This window comes from Macaca thibetana, chromosome 11, assembly GCF_024542745.1.
Source record: "Macaca thibetana thibetana isolate TM-01 chromosome 11, ASM2454274v1, whole genome shotgun sequence".
NCBI lineage: Eukaryota > Metazoa > Chordata > Mammalia > Primates > Cercopithecidae > Macaca > Macaca thibetana.
In genome coordinates, this window is record NC_065588.1 from 42699362 (window position 1) to 42718241 (window position 18880).

At 39.3% G+C, this 18880-nt stretch overlaps 1 long non-coding RNA gene across 2 annotated transcripts in view; it reads right to left on the minus strand.

Annotated features, from left to right (window-relative positions):
- LOC126930210 (uncharacterized) overlaps nucleotides 1-18880 on the minus strand; it is a 92863-nt gene that overhangs the window by 44639 nt on the left and 29344 nt on the right. Inside the window, exon 2 of one of the 2 annotated variants that reach the window (XR_007717477.1) lies at nucleotides 1440-1623. The exons of the other annotated variant lie outside the window; for it this stretch is intronic. This is a non-coding gene — a long non-coding RNA (uncharacterized LOC126930210). The remainder of the gene's footprint in view (nucleotides 1-1439; nucleotides 1624-18880) is intronic. 2 annotated transcript variants of the gene reach the window in all.

Below are 18880 nucleotides of genomic sequence, written 5' to 3' on the forward strand. Positions count from 1 at the left end.
TACAAAATAACTAACCAAGTAGGAAGGACAGTTAATTTGATAAAATTAAGCCCTTCATAAAGTAGGTTCTTGGCAAGTCTTTTAAGTTCGATAAACTTTTTCATCGAACTTAGAAGACTTGCCAAGAAACTTCTTTATATATAAAGGGCTTAATTTTATCAAATTAACTATTGATAACATCCTCTAGCATGTAGAATGCAATCCGTTCCAATATTCTGAGAGTGAAGAAATGAATGTGGATTCCCCCCATCACCTCTCACTTGTGGGACCCTGTAAGAGTTCTTCCTTCAGGGAAACTCATCTGGGTTAGGTGAGGGCATCAGTATCATTCCATACACTCAACATGCATACATTTCAATTACTTTCTAATTACTTTCTTTTTAGTTTTGCTGAAGAGTAGGAATATGGAAAAATCGGAATGTTAATATTGTTTTTCTGTACCATATGTATCATCTGGTGCTTACCCCTTTGGAGACCTCTGCTCTAGGCCAAGGGTTCTTAACTCAGGATTTATTGCTTATGGGTGATTTGTTTTCAAGGGATAAAAAATAGTGACCAAAGCTGTAATCAGATCTCCAAGAAACCATTAAGAACCACTGCTATAGGCAATGAATAGATAATGAAGAATTTTACAAAGGAGAACATGAAGGGATTTAAAGTTTAGGATGCTACTTGGTGGCAGAGTAGAGGGTGGCTTGGAGAGACCGAGCCTGGAGGTAGGGCAGTGGAGGGTTCGCTCTCTCAGTGAGGCAAAAGGTGACAAGGGATTGAACCCAGGCATTGTGAGTGGGATGGAAAGGGGAAACTTGTGGCATATGAAAGTCGGCATGTGCCACAGTGAAAGGCTGCAGGATCTTGAAACCACTAAGCAGGTGTTCATAAAGGCAGTTTATAAAGAAAACATGCCCGCAAGAGGAAGTCCGATCTCAGATCTAAGACACTTCAGGTCCTCTGTCCCCACTTTTTTTTTTTTTTAAACACTGTTCTTTCTTTTATTTTTTATTCTTTTGTTATTTTTTTCCCCTGGAGATTCAAGCTGGGAGAGAAAGGAGAGATTCAGTGACAAGTTATCAATATTTTCTAAAAGAAACCTAGCCATTTAGTAATAGAAGAAGGGTGTTTGGAAAGAGGGGCCGTGGAATAATACTGGCGCCCCAAATAAATCTGTGATCTGCTAAACATCTTCTGGGTTAGAAAATAGAATTGATCTGAATTCCATAGCTGTGGCTTCTTTAAGAAGGGTAAGATGTTTTAAAGTCCACCCCCGCCCTCTCCCCCGACCCCACCCCTACCCGGCTTTCTTCTGGAATTTTGATTTCTTTCCTTCTATTGTGATGAACATTGCTTTGGTTTTGTCTAGGCTGAGCTCTGTCTCCTGATCAGTCTCCTATTTCTGCTTATATCATAAAGGCACGTTTCTGTAGTGCTTCATACCTTACCTAGGCTCTTCACATGGGCTTTCTTACTTAACCAGCTCCTTGGGCATTGCTCTGAGTGTCCAATTCAGCTGAAAATATCATCTGCATGGCATTGCTGTCACAGTAGATTCTCAAAGTTGTACTTGTCATCTCTTGGAGGTTCAGATAAGAAGATGAGTGGGGCACAGGAGCAGTGCACTTCCCCCTTGAAGTAATGTGGGGACAGAAAAGAGGCAGCTGTGTTTCAACAAGAGCCTCTTTCAGTCCTTGCATGGCCTCATGTTTCTTGACATGCTAACCAGTCCAGAAACAACAATGTCAGTGCAACTGGCCTTTCCCCACTGCTTCTGTAGAGGCTGATGTTATTCCTGTGGCCCAGCCAGGGCACCATCCTGAAGAACACGGAGCCAGTGTGCTGTGGGAGTTGAGACTGCTGTCAAACTTGGCCAGTTCCTTTCCAGACACGGTCACTTCCCACTGGAAGTGAGCCAAGCTGGAGGATGGGCAGGGAGAGGATGGGATGCTCCATACAACATCTACCTTTCTAAGTTCAAGAGGCATTGTGGATTGTTCCTATGAGATTTTGTGGACTGTTAAGATTTCTTCTATCAGTGACAATAAAGTGAGACCTTATGCTGCAATTATTTCCAAACTGGCTGATTTTATCTCTGTAGCAGAACTCCTGGCACATGGCTACAGGTGTGTAGGTAACCTGAAGATATCTGACTCAGTGATCACTGTTTTTTGGTAAATGGAGAAAAAGGGCTCTTAGCTGGCTTCAGATCTTGTCTGGTTTCAATCTTGTGTGGTGACTGTTGGGAATTATGTCCTGGATATTTAATTTTTCATTTGAAAAACTATGGTAGAGGTCTACAAAGATAGTCCCTCCCTCCCTCCTTCCCTCCCCCCTCCCCCCTTCCCTCCTTCCCTCCCTCCCCCTCCCCCCTTCCCTCCTTCCCTCCCTCCCTCTCTTCCCTCCTTCCCTCCCTCCCTCCCTCTCTCCCTCCCTTCCTTGCTGAGAAAGAAGGGAGAGATTCATTGATGAGTTACCAATATTTTCTAAAAATATCCAGTAATATATAGTAATAGAAGAAAAAGGGTGTTTGGAAAGAGGTGCTGTGGAATAATGTTGGAGCCCTAAAAAATCTGTGGTTTACTAAACATTTTCTGGGTTGGGAAATAGAATTGATTTGAATCCTCCAGCTGTGCCTTGTTTAAGAAGGGTGAGTTGTTTTTATAATTTTTTTCTCCCTTTTTCTAGATCTATCTATTTTTCTCTGTTTGTCTCTTTCAAAATTTGAGGTATAGTTCTCTTTTCCCTCCCTCCTTGCCTTTTTCTTTTCTTTTCTCTTTCTTTTCTTTCTTTCTTTCTTTCTTTCTTTCTTTCTTTCTTTCTTTCTTTCTTTCTTTCTTTCTTTCTTTCTTTCTTTCTTTCTTTCTTTCTTTCTTTCTTTCTTTCTCTCTTTCTCTCTTTCTTTCTTTCTCTCTTTCTCTCTTTCTCTCTCTCACTTTCTCTCTCTCACTTTCTCTCTCTCTCTCTTTCTTTCTTTCTTTCTCTCTCTCTTTCTTTCTTTTTCTCTTCTTTCTTTCTTTCTTTCTCTCTCTCTTTCTTTCTTTCTCTCTTCTTTTCTTTCTTTCCTTCTTCTCTCTTTCACATTAGGCTGAGCTGGGCTGTAGTTTCCTCTCAGTGACCTATTAATTGTGTGCCTTGAGGAAATTGATTCTCTTCTCTAAGCCCTTGTTTTCTCATCTGTAATGACATCTGCTTTATCACAGAGTGATATTCATTAATCATCAAGGATTGGAAATGATAAGTAAAGCACTAGAATAGTTCCTGTCACATCAAACAAACTTGCTAAATGAGAATTATCATTTTCCTGTATAAATTTCACCCATGTGGCCTGCAGTGACTTTGTAGAGGAGCGAATCAAGGTTTCTTGATGTGTGAGTCTCATGACTGTAGTAAGAAGCACAGCCAAGTTAGTCAACAAATGTTTATAAAAGTATCCATTGACAACATGGTGCTGTTGTAGTAAACGTTGTACAAAAAGCAAAAATATAAACTTTCTAGTTATTAAAAACTTGCCATCATATGTGGCAAGACATGGTAAAACATTTAGAATTAAAAAAAATAAGTATTTCTGTAATTTTCTAGATCCTCTTCTTATAATTTTTAATAATTTTAAAAAATTCCTGTCATTATTCCTAGATGTCTCTAACCTTTCAGAGATCTCTATAAGGCCAGTGATTCACTTCTGGACCTTTGAAGTTATATGCTGGGGTTTGGCTTTAGGACATTCTCATTCCCATTTGTGATAACCGTGAGCAGAAAGCTGACTCATTACCTGATTAATACAGATAAACAAGTAATAGGAGGAGAGTGCAATATAATTCACATCTGCCTTAATAAATCAGATTTATTTAACTCTTGTTTAGTTAGCTTTGACTGGATGAGTCCTGCAGTGTTCTGGAGGAATTTGCAAGTCCCCTCACCTTTGCTGTCTGCTCTTAGAGGGTTACTTTCCCTGTTATCTCCTGATATCCCTGCTTTGTTGTTTCTTTTCAAACCTGAAGCCACCTCTCCGTTCATCACCCACTGCCCTTCAGAACTCTTCCCTTGAAGTCTTTCCAAACAGGTGCTGTCCTGCTTCATTTCTGATTGACATTCTGCTAACTCTTGTTTCTTATAGATGTTCTCCCTCCTGAATACTGACGTGCCTCTCTTTATATAGCCCTAACTGCCTTTGTGTTTCCATGTTCACTACTTGATGTTTACCAGTATTTCTTCTGCCTCCTCCAGGAGAGCTTGTGAGGATAGGGATACCATGTTGCTTTTTTATGTAATGCCCTACATTGTTATAAGTTAAATGAATTATAAAGACAATGGATAAAGGGCATATCTGGGAAAGCTCTCAATATACTTTTTTGTTTTTTAGTGTAGCAATTTTCATCTTAGTCTGATCATCTTACTATTAATAAAAACTTATTAGGCAAAGGTTCCAAATTATATCTTGCAGGAACGTGCACAAGTTTGGACTGGTGGATGACTCATTGACTCTGAAGAATTAAATAGTGGTGGTTTACTGAGAAAGTCAGCCTGAAAAATTGAGAGAGAAAGAGATTATACTAAGTCCTGCTGCAGGCAGAACCCATTAAGTGAGGCATTTCGGGGCCCCTTGTAACTTACCAATAACTCTCCCCATTTGTGTGGTACAGATGGCAGGAAGATGAGGACTTTAGGCTATCTGATGGGAGAATGAAGAAAAGGGGCCACAAGTACTCCTCCCTCTGTCAGCCTCATGTCAACCAGTAGTAGTGGTAATTACCACCATTGCTGAGCCCCTTACTAGAGTAATAGCAGTATAGTCATAGTATATCCAGATACTATGCTATTTTAAGAAAATAAATGCTATCACATTTAATCCTCACAAACCACCTCTGAAAAATTTTCACAATTTTATACAAGAGAACACAGAAGCTCAAGGTCACACCGTTAGTAAAGCATAGAGTCAGGCTATGTGTCCAGGTCTGTCCAATCTTAAAGCCTGTGCTAAGTCTTGTCCTCACCTATTTACCTGTTTATTTTGGCTATTTTGTTGGGTTTTTTCTTCCTTTGGGAAGGGGGAGGATGGAATCTTACATTTTTTGTCTTATATCCAGGACTTAGCATGTTAGGTATGTTCTCAGTACATTTTTGCTGAGTGAATGGGCCAGTCCAGTCCAGTCCAGTTGCTCTATGATGGAATGTGGAACTGAGCAGTGTAGTGTCTTGGAAAGGGCCATGTTGAGGAGGTAGGAGGGAGACCTAGGTCCTAGTTCATTCTCTCTTACTAACACATGATCTTGGGCAAGTCACATACATTCTGTGGGTTTCAGAGTATTACCTGTGAAACATAAGGGGATTGAAGAACAATGTAATTTCTCCAATGCCTGATTCTTGTGAGGCATGGAGAAAAGGCCACTGGACTAGATCGATTTGAACATGTGTTACAGTAAAAGAGAGCGATTTCATGCTTGGGGTCAGTAATTCTGTTCTCTCTTTTTATCTCAGAAACCTATATTTGTGATTTATGATAAACTCTTGCATTTTCCAGTGCCATTCCTCCCATTTGCTGATGAAGATATAGCGATCCCTGCATCCTTCCTGGCTGTTTCATGATCTCAAAGTTTTATAGAAGATAAAAATTTAGTAACAATGTAGTAATAATATGATTAAGCACAATGATCATAAAAAAGACCACAAATATCATCTAATGAAAACTCAGCCTCCTCTTCCTTCAACTTCCTCTTCCTCAACTAGAGAAATGCTGAATTGGGATGGCATTTAATGTTCTGGTTTAAATACAGGTATTTTAATATCATGTAAATATCACTGCTTATTGCAGTTGAAGAAAAGTATCAAGAAAATAACAGATTATTCAGACATAGACTGACATGCTACACAATTACCCCAAGTCTACATTTTAAATGATTTTGCTGATGATTCCTACAATGAAATAATTTTCAATCACAAAATTACTCTTGTCCCTTAAAGTGAATTATTTCGCGAGAGGCTAGATTTCAGATATATACATACACACACACGCACGTCTATATATATGCATGTGTGTATATACATATATATACACATGTTTATACATATACAGATATACATAGATACATTTGTTTAAAGTCCATCCTTTATAAGTCAGCCGACATAATGTTAATAACATAAACACACACACATATATATGAATATTATTAACATTATGTCGGCTGACTTATAAAGGGTTGACTTTAAGCAAATTGAGTGTTGAACTTGATGGCCTTGACCATCTCTTGGATTTTTCCTGGGCTCACAATGATCAGAATATACATATTCTAGAAATAAAAATGTCATTGGGGAATGACATGAAACCTTTAACTCGAGTGACTCATGGAAATGTTGATTATTGATGCCTTCCAGGTGTAGGAGGAAGAAAGACAATCTGCCAAGTGCCACATTCTGACATTAGCAGGTTTTGATGAGGGAGAAAGCAGGTAGAGGGCTGTCGAGTTACTAACACAAAGCCACACAAATGGCAAGTGGCAAGGATGAAATGAAAGCCCAGGTCCTTTGAGCTTCTTCTTCTTTTTTTTCTTTTAGAGACAGAGTTTCATTCTGTTACCCAGGCTGGAGTGCAGATGCAGTGGTGTGATCATAGTGCACTACAACTTGGAACTCCTGGGCTCAAGCCATTCTCCCTCCACTGCCTCCCAGTAGCTGGGGACTACAGGTGCACACCATCCTGCCTGGCTTTGAGCTTCTCTTTAACTACTTGCTCTCTCTACCACACCCTGACATGGTTTCCTGCTTCTATAAGAGCTGACAACCCTTTCTTGGATTTGCAAGGTTAAGATAGAGCATAACTGAGAACTTTGCCCACTGCTTAAATCATTATTAAGTGGGACTATCACTTCATCCACTGATGGGATGGGTAGGAAAGGGGTGATGCTCTTGAGAAGCTAAGTAGGGTGAAAAGCTGTGCTGGAAGAAATTGGTTTCTGGCATTATATTCAGGAATATAGCAATTTATTTGCAAAACAATTGTTAGCAGGGTGTCGTGGAGGGCAAGGATGAAATAACTTAAGGGTTGGATTTTCTCTTAAAGGTGCTTCATTTGGCTGAAGCCTGTTTCCTCCCAGAGAATTTTAGTATTGAACAGGCTCGTGATGGATATTATTTCCAGGTGTCTACTTTAGAGATCTATGTAGAGATCTACTCTTTTTCCTCCAACATGGTCTGAAGTTCTCCAGTCTCTCAGACCAGCATTCTTTCTGCTGCAATTTAAGCTTACTTCCTCTCCTACTTCCGTTTAAACTGATACCTTGCCCAACACTGGTTAATCCCAAGAAAGATCTTGGGACAAATGTGTCTATTAGAACACTCTCTTTTTGGCTTAGTTGTCTTCATAATTCCTCTTGTAGGTGACTGGTTATCTTGATCTCTCCCACAATTGGTTTGGAAGCCTGCTCAGCAGCCCGTCACTCAACTCTCAAGGATCACTTTTGTTATCAAGCAAATATTAAAACAGGTGGAACCTGCCAACAGTAATATGACCCACTGAGGAGAGAAGGTGACTGAGTCTTGGCAGCTCAAGTCAGGCTTGAGAGAGGTGACTATGGGAATCCAAATGAACAGCTTATTTCCAAAGAATGTGCAAAATTCCAGTGTCAAAAATGTGAACAATTCAGTGCAACTGGACACACCTGACACACCTCTGCAGTCTCCTCACACAAGCCACCTGCTCTAAGTCAACTTCAGGAGAACCTTGTTTTCTAGCACCCACAGGAGCAGTTCCTACAACTCAAAGGAGAGTTCAAATGGAAGGAGGGTTTGCTCCAAGGCTCGGATATACAGCTCAGGGTTAACAAGAGTTTCCGGTGAAGCCCATGATGAAAGTTTATTATGAAACACTGATGTTTCTCACCTTTTTTTACACTTTCATTTTGCTGACCTGTTATCAGTAATTTACGTGTTACTCACTGTCAAAAAACATGAATAGTTCTTATAGCCTGGCTTCCCTTTCTTCCAAGTCTCAGAGCTTCTGCTGGGTCAGGTTAGCCCAACCTCAAAAAAACCTTGGAGTTTTTCCAGGTAGTCAGTTCTTTCTGCTCAGCTGCCACCGTGACTTCATGAATTTATGTAAAGGAAGAATAATCTAGTGGGGAAAAACTTGGCTGTATTAAGAGAAGATATGAGTTTGAAGCCAAGTTTCATTAAGTTGATAATTACGTGACTTTATCTCCTTTGAAAAAGCAGCTTTGTCTCCTAGTACATCTGGTTTTAATTTTGTATGATACAGATAAGATACTAGTCACATGGTGATATACAAGGATGCTCTGAAAATGAACTAAGGCATACTAAGCTCCAAGACTCCTTTGATATAAATCCTACATAAAGTCATCAAATTGAGGTTATCATTATAATGATGTAAGTGGATGTAAATGCTCACCAAGGCTTAACTACATAAACACAAGGAAGAGGAAGAGAGATTTTTTTTTGAGTTAAAAAAAATAAGTGGCCAACATCCCCCCTTTTTTATTTTTACGGTGTGTGTACATTAACATTTCTAAATTACTCAATTCCTTCTTGTGAAGGTTTTGCTAAAACCTGTAAGTTTAGACTATCTGGTGAAAAATCATATCCTTTTGTTATTGATGTTTTAAAACATTTAAGTATTTTGACCTGAATGCTGAAGAACAAAGACAATTGTTCAACTAAAAAGGCAGAATGTAAATATTTATTTAGCTTAGGTATTCTCAGAGCATCTATTTTCACAATCAAAATACTTCCTCGCAAATATTTGAGAAAGAGTTATAATACGGCTCTTTGAAAAGCGTGGGAAATTAAGGATGAAATAAAAACGTGACTATAGACTTCCTTCCTCAATTTTGAGTAAGATTTCAGTGAGGTTCTCTTATAATTGGATGTTGATTTTATTAGCTTTTTGTGTGACTTCATACTGCTTACTTTTGAAAATGTTAATTGCATTTAATAGATACATGGTTTACAGTGAATTAAGTGAAATATTGAAAAACAATTCTTAGAAAATAAAAAAACATGTTGCTTTCCATTTTATTCCTTTTTGATTTATTTATTCCCAGGTTCTGCAGATTAATTTAATTTTCATAATTTTGTTTGCTACATATTCTTTTTTTTTTTGGAGACGGAGTCTCACTCTGTTGCCCAGGCTGGAGTGCAGTGGCGCTATCTCTGCTCACTGCAACATCTGTCTCTCTGGTTGAAGCAATTCTCCTGCCTCAACCCCCCGAGTAGCTGGGATTGCAGGCACATGATGCCATGCCCAGCTAATTTTTTGTATTTTAGTAGAGATGGGGTTTCACCATGTTGCCCAGGCTGGTCTTGAACTCCTGAGCTTAGGCAGTCCACCTGCCTCGGCCTCCCAAAGTGCTAGGATTACAGTTGTGAGCCACCGCGCCCAGCCACTAGTTATTCACTTTCTTGTTTGAACTTTTGATCATTTATTCCTTTATTTGGCTGCCCATTCATTTGTTAATACACTTATGAAATATTCAATGACCTAATAATTTGTGCCAGTCACCATTCTAGGTACAATTACATTTCATTAGTATAAAGGCATACATTTCATTTAGGCATATTTCTTTTATATTTGGCAAATTAATTTGTTTTGAAGCACATTGTAAACACTAGAAAGAAATTGATGTGACTTAGTATGGTAATAAGGGAATGTCTGCAATTCAGGTTTTTGACCAGGTCAGCAGTAATGATAACGGCTTACACCAACAGAACCCTGCCATGTACCAGGTGCTATTCCAAGTGCTTTTCATGAATAAATGAGTTGAATCCTTAAAATAACTGAAGATTAAAATAAGAGAGGAGGAAACTGAAGCAGATACCTCACTTTAAGTGATGCTGTTAAAGTTACAGAGCCTAATAAATGCTGGTGCCAAAAGGACAATATTACAAATGTCAAAGTGTTTTTGTGAGGATTAAAATAAGAAAGTCGTGCAAAGTGTTTATAACTCAATAATCAGTAGGGAAAAAAACCCAGATCATAGAATAATTGTTTTTGTGATTGCACCAAGTGACTCATTTAAAATGCAGTCTCTAGGGTGGACTTAACTCTGTCACCTACTAGCTGTGTGACCCTTCAAAAATTGTTTTACTTCTCTGTGCCTCAGTTTCCCATCTGTAAAATGAGCATAATTCCTGCACGATCTAAGTAGGTAACTATGAGGCTGTAGTCTAGGAGATACGGACTTGACAGTGTGTCGCAGGCCATGAAGAACTCTGGGAGCGTAGGAATTTTGCAGCAGTGTCTTTTTAAATGGTCCTACCTGCTGGTAGGACACCCGCCTTTTAAAAGATGGATAGCCTAAATAGTACACAAATCAACTTTTACCTCACTAGCATTTTTTTTTTTCCCACTAAACACTTCTGGGTTCTTGGTAATTCTTTTGTAAACCACTTCCTCTTGTTGAAATCTTGAACTAGTTTTGATATAGAAACTAGCTGTTGGGGTGATAGCACATGAGCCAGTTTATTAAAATCATCACCTGGTCTTTGGAGAATGGTGGTCTCTTCTGATTCTTTGTCCTGGATTACAACTCCATCTTGCCACCCACTCCCATCATAGAAACTCATCCTTAAATACTCTTAATTGACCACATCTCTCTGCTCTGTAATTCTAGCTTGCAAAATAAGCTCTCCTAAATATATCATCTGATGACTATTCCAGTTTGCTGTGCTTTCTATTTTTTACATCTTGTGTTATTTGAAGACGTTTATATTTACCTAATCACCCTAGAAGCCCCAGGGGAAAGCAGGATGCCATGAGGCTCCAAGCACGCTGACTGTCTGCATTCATTGGCCAGAAGGAACAGTATTCACTCCTCTTTGGTTTTCACACAAGTCACTACTTTCTTGACTCAACCACACATCCCTTCCTTTGTTATGCTTGTATCTGAGTCATTGCTGCTGCTGATAACCAAATGCTCTTTTGCCATGTTCTTTTCTTTTTTCTACTATTTGGAAAGTCTAATGACTTGCTCCTTTTCTGTCCCCTACAGAGAGTGCAGTGGCTCATGCCTGTAATCTCAACACGTTGGGAGGCTGAGGTGGGCAGATCACATAAGGCCACGAGATCGAGACCAGCCTGGCAAAACTCCATCTCTATTAAAAATACAAAAATTAACTGGACATGGTGGCATGCACCTGTGGTTCTGGCTACTTGGGAGGCTGAGGCAGGAGAATCGCTTGAACCTGGCAAGTGGAGGTTACAGTGAGCTGGGATTACACTACAGTACTTCAGCTGGGGTGACAGAACAAGACTGTGTCTTAAAAAAATAAATAAAAACTAATAGTAAGTTGACTTTCTATTACTGTGGATTTAATTAGTACAGTTAGTGTGTTTTCTATGCGGAAGGGGGATGGAGGAGGGAGGAAAGAAGCTGTTATTATAAAACTGTAGTATATGTTTAAAAAAGTTATAATTTTTATCTTTTTTTATTCTTAGAAGCAATATATCTCACACTTCAGGGCTAAAATGTACTTCTCTTCCTCTTCTAAAATCCTGGATACAAATCCTTGGTTTTAAGTTCTCTTTTCCATTCCAGGACACTTTGCAGCCAAAAGTGGAGGTTGAGCTGATCAGGACGGGTTAGGCAACCCTTGTTGTTGAAGGAAGATTTTGGTGGAAGGATCCCATCCCAGTCCCTCCCCTCCCCTCTTCTTCCTCTTCCTCCCCCTTATGATTTTCTGAGCTCTTCAAACACTTTGTCCCTGGGATCACCCTCGCCTCGGGGATGGAGCGCTCCAATGTGGCACCCTTATACCTTGCAAGTGCCTTCAGCAGTGCTTCTGTCAGCCTTGGATGGTGTAATCCGGAGCTGGAGGTCTCTAAGCAGTCAGACTGCTGCGAGCATGATATTTTGGTGTGTTTGCACCAGCTTCCTGTTGCAGAATGTGGGAAGTGAATCTGGTAACTGCCTGAACAGAAACACTTCCCCTTACTTTCTATATCAAAAAGAAGTTATGAAGTTACCTGACATTGGTGTCTCTTTTTAGGAGTAAGTACAAAGCATTGTGTTTTAAGGAGACTACATAAATAGGGAAAGAACCTCAGCTTCAGCTAAAACAGGTCACACAATTTCTTTTAGCCTCAGTTTCCTCTTCTGTAAGATGAAGCGATACTATGCCCCTTGCATTGGTTGCTATGAGAAGGCAATGAGATGACTTAAATGAAGTGCTAGGTACCTTGGCGGGGGGCACTCAATAAGTGGTAGCCATTTCTCTTTTGGAGAATAGGTTCTGTTTTGTATAAATGTTGTGGACTCTGTCTTCTGAAGTTTGTTTTGTGAGTTGCAGTCATGTGCTTCATATTTCCACGGTAACCCTTGTACTCTGTGTCGGTGTTTATACCCACTTTTGCCAGTGGAGTGAGAGCTCCTGCAGGAAAGAGAGGCATAGTGTGTTTGCTGATCTATGTGCTGGGGTAGAGCGGCATGGAAGGAAGGGCCAAAGAGCTCAGGCTGGAGCCAGGCTGTCTGAGTTTAAATGCTGCTGCTAAGTTGGTAGCTGTGTAAACTCAGGCAAGTTACTCAGCTTCTCTGTGTTTCAGTTTCATCATCTGTAGAATAGAGACACTACTGTATACTACCTCATAGAGAGGTTGTAAGAATTAAATGACAAAATTCACAGATATATGTAAAATGCTTAAAACAGCATCTGGCTCAGGGTATGTATACTGTTACTATTTACAGCATACATCAGACTCACCATATGGTGAGTGCTCCCTAAATGCAAGCTTGCAAATGAGTGGGAAGTAGAGCATCCCTCTTTCTCTGTGTTCTATAGGGATCCCAAATGGAAGTGTGAACTACACGTGCTTATAAGAGATAGAATATCAAGAATATCAAGTAGAATTTAGATTCCTGTATATGGGAGAATATTCCTCTTCTGCTGGACTCTCTATTTCTGTTTCTGCTGCACCCTTGATTTCCCTCCCATTTGGTATTCCCAGGGCTCCTGTTCGTATCTCTTTGGTCATATCTCCCGGTCATATCTCTGGTGGTCAGTTCTGTGGGGACAGCACTATGTCCAATTTGTTTAATGTTGTATCCGTAGCTCCTAGCCTCTGGCATGATAGCTTCTAAAAGCATGTTTAACAAATGATACGTGGAACACTAGAAAGTGCTATTGAACGTAAGCAGTTTCCAAGAGACACTATTTGTGCACTTAGTAAGGTCAGTACACTGGGCCAGGGCGGGGGCAGGAATACGTGAGAACAGAAGTGTAGTGGGAACATATTGTTAATTTACAACTGCAGGAAAAAACAAATATGCATGGTCATAAAGCTTGATTTAGAAAACAGTCTCATTATTAGTGTTAACCCCAAACCTTGGTATTTAGTTTAGGGTAGAATCTGGGAAGAGAAATCAAATGGGAGATTCAGCCCAGAAGAATCACATGATAAAGACTGACTAAATACTGTAAATTTTTCTCAGAGCAAACTTTTATAATACATGTTTCTCAAATATTAATTGATGGTCTAGTGTCTAAAAGAAATAAGCCCAGGAAGGCTATACCATTGTATTTTAAGTGACCTCTAGCCACTCTAACAACTCCTTGAGAGTTATGGCAATGTCCAGGATGTTTTGTGCCTTTGTCAGGCATATGATATATTACTGCTTGCCTGGCCCAGTGTCTTTTAAGGAATTCTGTGGATCAAGTGTCAGGCTATGGCAGGAGACTTGTTCTAAAACAATCATCAGCCTGGTTGAAACAACATAAAAAATGTTTCTAAGTTTGCTATGAGTGTTGTTCATGGCACCTCACCGCAAAGCTATTTTCCTTTGCATCTTGCAGTTGTTTTCATGGTGGCAACTTCTGCAAAGCATATATGATATCTGGCAAAGGATGTCATGGCAGGTTGAGTGGTCTATCTGTAAGTCTTTCTAATTTGGCAGTAAAATTTTAAAGCAAATCCCAGAAAATCCTTGTTGATCTTTGACTCTATGCCCATTAAAGTTTTTTATATCCCCAAAGAATTAAGATCTTCAGATAAAATGTGAAGTGCGGCACAAACGAAGACACATTTGTCAAGTATTAAAACGTGCCAGGACTTGGAGGTGTCACAAGACCTTTTACAAACTGTGTATAGTTTTGTAAATTTAACAAATGACATGAAATTTTATCTTTATAAATGAAACTCCCAATTCTTGTTTTTCTTTCTCAACTGGAGGCAACTAGAAAAAGAAAGACTTTTTGCTTTAAGATTGGATTTATTTTAGGCCTATTTGTTGATTTTTGGATGTATTACAAGCCCCGGTGGGAGAGGGAAGTTCTGGAGCCAGAAGGACCTTGATCCTGCCTTTGGCACCAATCAGGCGCATACACTGGGGCAAGTCTCTTAACTTTCTGGTGGTCAGTTCCTCATCTGAAAAAAGGAATCACTACCTACCTCACATGGTAGTGTCCAGCACATACTGGGCAACATTAATTTTAAAATCTGAATTTAGGTTACTTTTTAAACATACATATGGGTAGAAAGAAAGCTGGGCTTAAGCCAGAAAACCAGTCTTGGTCCTGCTACTTCTTAGTTTTCAACAAATTAACTCAGAAACAGAAATTTAGAACTGAAGGGATTTGGAGGGAGCCCAGCCCTCTTGACTTTCAAATAACAAAACTGAGGACCACAAAAATGATAAGCCTTGCTTAAGGCCAGGCAAGCTAGTGACAGGGCATTGAACATAAACCAGCAGTCAGGGTGCCGGGTCCCAGCCTTTTTCAGTCCTACAGCCCTGCCTTTTGGTAAAAAGCTACACAGATTTTGTTATGATTTAATCACATTTGTTTCAAGTGTCAACCTAATTTGATATTCTTAGTGCCAAAAAGACTTCTTTAGAATAGAAGAACAAAATGACAACCATGACTATTTGACCAGAAGAGAAGTATAGAGCAGAGAATCTTAAGAGTTCTGGCATAACTCAGAAAGTTGAAGATCAGGGCGGTGACTCTCGGCCTGGATTGATGCATGGACATGCAGTGCCAGAACTTCTCAAAGATTCTCAATCTTTCCCCCCACATCACAGCTGCCTTATTCTGATGGGAAAATAGAAAGGTACCTCTCTGAGGGAAGAGCACATATATTACATATTGTTTGAAACCTCCACGGTGGCTTGTACAGTGCTTAGCACCCCATTGATTTCTTTAAATGCCTTCTAAATAGTATGGACAATGAAAAACTACTACTAGAATTTTCAGTATAGGGTATTGATGGGATTTACAAGCTGAATGCACCTGTGCAATCCGCACCCTGATGTATACACAGAGAATATTATCAGCATTCCAGAAGCCTCCTCCATGCCCCCAGCGGGGTACCTCGATCCTCGCTTCTAACAGCGTACAGCATAGATGAGCTTTCTCCTGTTTGTCTACATTTTGTACAAATGGACTGACACAATAGGTACTCGTTGCGTTTGGATTCTTATGGGAAATATTCATATGTTGCTTTGGATACACAGGAAGTAGGATTCCAAATTGGGGGCCCTCAGTGGAGGACAAAAGCAATTTGCATATTGCAGTTTCATTTTAATGATGGAAACTGGTATCAATATAGCACTTGATTAGTAAGAGTGTGTAGGTGTAATTAGGTTGAAACTTGTTCTTATTGCCAAATGATTCACTACATTTTACAGCAAAGTATAATTTTAGTTAGGCCAATTGATGTAAATAATACAAAATTGAGGAGAGTGAAAAATAAAACCCTTTCCCTTGTGTGCTTTCCTTTGAAATTGTTTTCAAGCAAATTTTTATTTTTTATGTAATGTTCAGAAAAGAATGACAAATTTTCTAAATAAATAATCCAAATAAAAAGAAATTCTGAATGATGAACCCAGATCATTCTGTCTTCATTATCTTTATATTCCTATTATACAACTAAATGGCTGACACATAGTATGCATTCAATAAATGATGACTGCTAGAATAAGTGAATGATTAAGTTAAAACATCATGACAAACCAGGACATCACAACTTATTCTAGAGAATACGTACCAGCAGAGTAAACAGCAATTCCGGGAGCCTTAACACTCTGTACATAAATGAAGACTATTTGGAAGCAGTTTTGCTTTTCAGATTTGGAGTCATGCAATTGTAATCCTCCAGTTCTCATGGTGGAAGAGATTGCTAATTATGTCTCGGTATCCCTTTTCTTCTTCTTTTAGTAATAGAATTCCTGAGTATTAGCAAAGCATATGGCTACTTGACTAGATATAATATTTCACAGCATCCTTTGGAGCTACAAGACTAAGTCCTTGTCAATGGAAAGTGACCAGAAGTAATGCAGGCATCTTGTGGATTTCACTTTTAAAAAACAATTTGTGCTGACTGGGAAATGATAACAATAGAACAGCTGAAGAGAGTCCGTAAGTGAGTCCCATATCTGTAGTAGAATCTCTGCTCACCTGTGGATTGTTAAGTAAGAGAGAAACAAATTTCTATGTTATGAAGACACTATACTTTGGATGGGGTCTTTTTTTTAAAGAATACCTTAGCATATACCCTAATTAATAGAGAAATTTGAACCAGAAGTCGGGTGTTACCATAACAAAAAGCTAAATTTTGTGTCATTGAATAGCAACAGGCAGAGGGTGACATGGGCACAAAATTTGATCTAGAAACATTGGTAACACTTGTTATTCTGTGATATGTAATTTGCTAAAACAGTTACCTGTCATAACTTGAAATACAGCTATGCACCTACTGACCTTTAGCTCAATGGGAAAAACTTTGCATATAGATATGTATTGGCTAGTCCTCACTACTTTTAACAATGTATTATAAGAAGAAATGGAAGTTATGGAATTATTAGCCAGCAAGAAAAGACAGAAGAGAATATAGCTCTGATAAGGGAGGTTCTTATTACTTATGGCTTGTAATCTAATGTGCTTGAAAGATTCAGTCATGCAGAGTTGGAAAATCTGTTTGTATCCCAAACAGCAGTAGATAAGTTTGATGATGGAGGCCTTTTTCACGTGCCTTCTGTTAAATATTCAATTTCCAACTGTTAAGTGCCTTCAGTTGGCTGGACAATTGAAGCCAGTCCAGAGCAAAGATTGCATTGAAGATGCTGCCTTCCAGTTTCACATGGTTGCCACTAAAGTTAGCCAACGTTAAATGAAAGGAAAGAGAGACAAGCTGAGCACAGAGACCAGGAGATAAAAGAGAAGACTTGGCTTAAAAACTGTGACCAGGGACAAACTTTGGCTATTCTGACTTTCACATAGAATCTAATAGATTAGAATCCTAGTAAAAAATAGGGGTGACTGTGGTGTCTATTTGCAAAAAGAAGTGTGTGCATAGATATTGGGAGGAGGGGTAGACATGGCAGAAACTGATAATTTACCCTAGTAACTAACCACTCTTCCTTTCTTTAGCAAAATGCACCCCAAACCACCCTAGTTTTAGGGCACACGGTTGCCTACCTAGTGACTATATTCTCTTAGCCTTCTTTGTGATTAGGGATTGCTATGTGACTCAGTTACAGCCCGTAGTACACGAATGGGAGTTTTTTAAGTGTTTGAACATCATTGAGTATTTATTCCACTTCCCTTTCTGCAACTGGCTGAGAAATAGCAAACAACTGGAGATGCCTTGGGCCAAAGAGAGATGTTGCATATTGACAACAATAGAGCCACTCCACTTCTGTGATACCACCCACTTCTGTATTGTTACATAAAGAAGCATAAATTTCTCTTATTTAAGCCACTCTATTTTTTGAGTGTCTTTGTTTCAGCAGCTTAACTGTGGTCTAATGAACATATAGGCTTCTGCACACTGTCAGGTTCAATATAAGAAAAGAGAAACAACTTTAAGTATTTGAAATGGAAAGATATTTTACAAAACTGACTGACCAGGGGAGCTACCAACTCTGAGACCAGCAATGGAGCTACGTCAGGGTCAAGAACCTAATGCTGCTACTATCGCTGCCATGGCTTCCGAACACTAGGTCCTGGAATGTGGTGCTAGGAGCCTTACCCTGGTTGTCAGCAGAAATAGCCAAGAAGGGATAGGAAGGTGGTGTCTGCCTTCTATATCTTCATGCCACACTTGTGTGTATCCACCTTTTGGGACCCAATTTCCTTCCAGGACTCTAGCTGCAGGGAGATCTTGAAAATGTTGTTTTTGTCTTTGCAACCTCTCCAGTGAGAATGAATGGAAATTGAGTGAACAAATCCATAGTTCCAGCCCTCAGTTATCTCATAGTTAAATGGAGATGGTATGTTACCCACCTCAAAGGGCTACTGGGAGAATTAGATGAGATTTAATAAATGGGAAGTACATATGTATGTTTGGTACATATTAAAAATTCAAAAATATAGATACTACATTAGATACTATATTATAATATCATTTAGTTACTTAAAATATTATGCCTATTTGCCACATGCTTGTCTCTTTCACAAAAATGATTGGCTGGCTAGGGACTGATAAGTTTGATAAGAATCCCTCTTTCTGTATTATAATATAAAAGTAGCAACATCTCTATTATTACAAAAGCTACCACTTGAAGGTATTTTTTTTTTTCTTTTTTTGTGAATGCTAAAGGAAGTGAGAACCCTCCCTGGTTTAACAATAGAGGAGTAAGACCAGAGAAAGCAGCAGGGGTGCAATCATTTTTACCGTCTTCAAGAATCAGCCTTCTGTTTTGGAACAATGGAAATCTATGGAAGGGTATTAAGTTGGGGAGAGGCATTATCAGATTTGCCTTTCGGGAAGCTGTCTCTGGTGAAATGGAGAATACATTAGGGGAGGGATGGTTAGTGGGCAGTTGCAGTAATTTAGGCAAGCAATGGTAGTAGCTTAGACCACAAGAGCAGTGGCTCTGGGAGGGGAGACGAGCAGTTTGGGAGGTGTTCTCAGCAGAACTGGGTGATTGCTACCTCTGAATCCTGT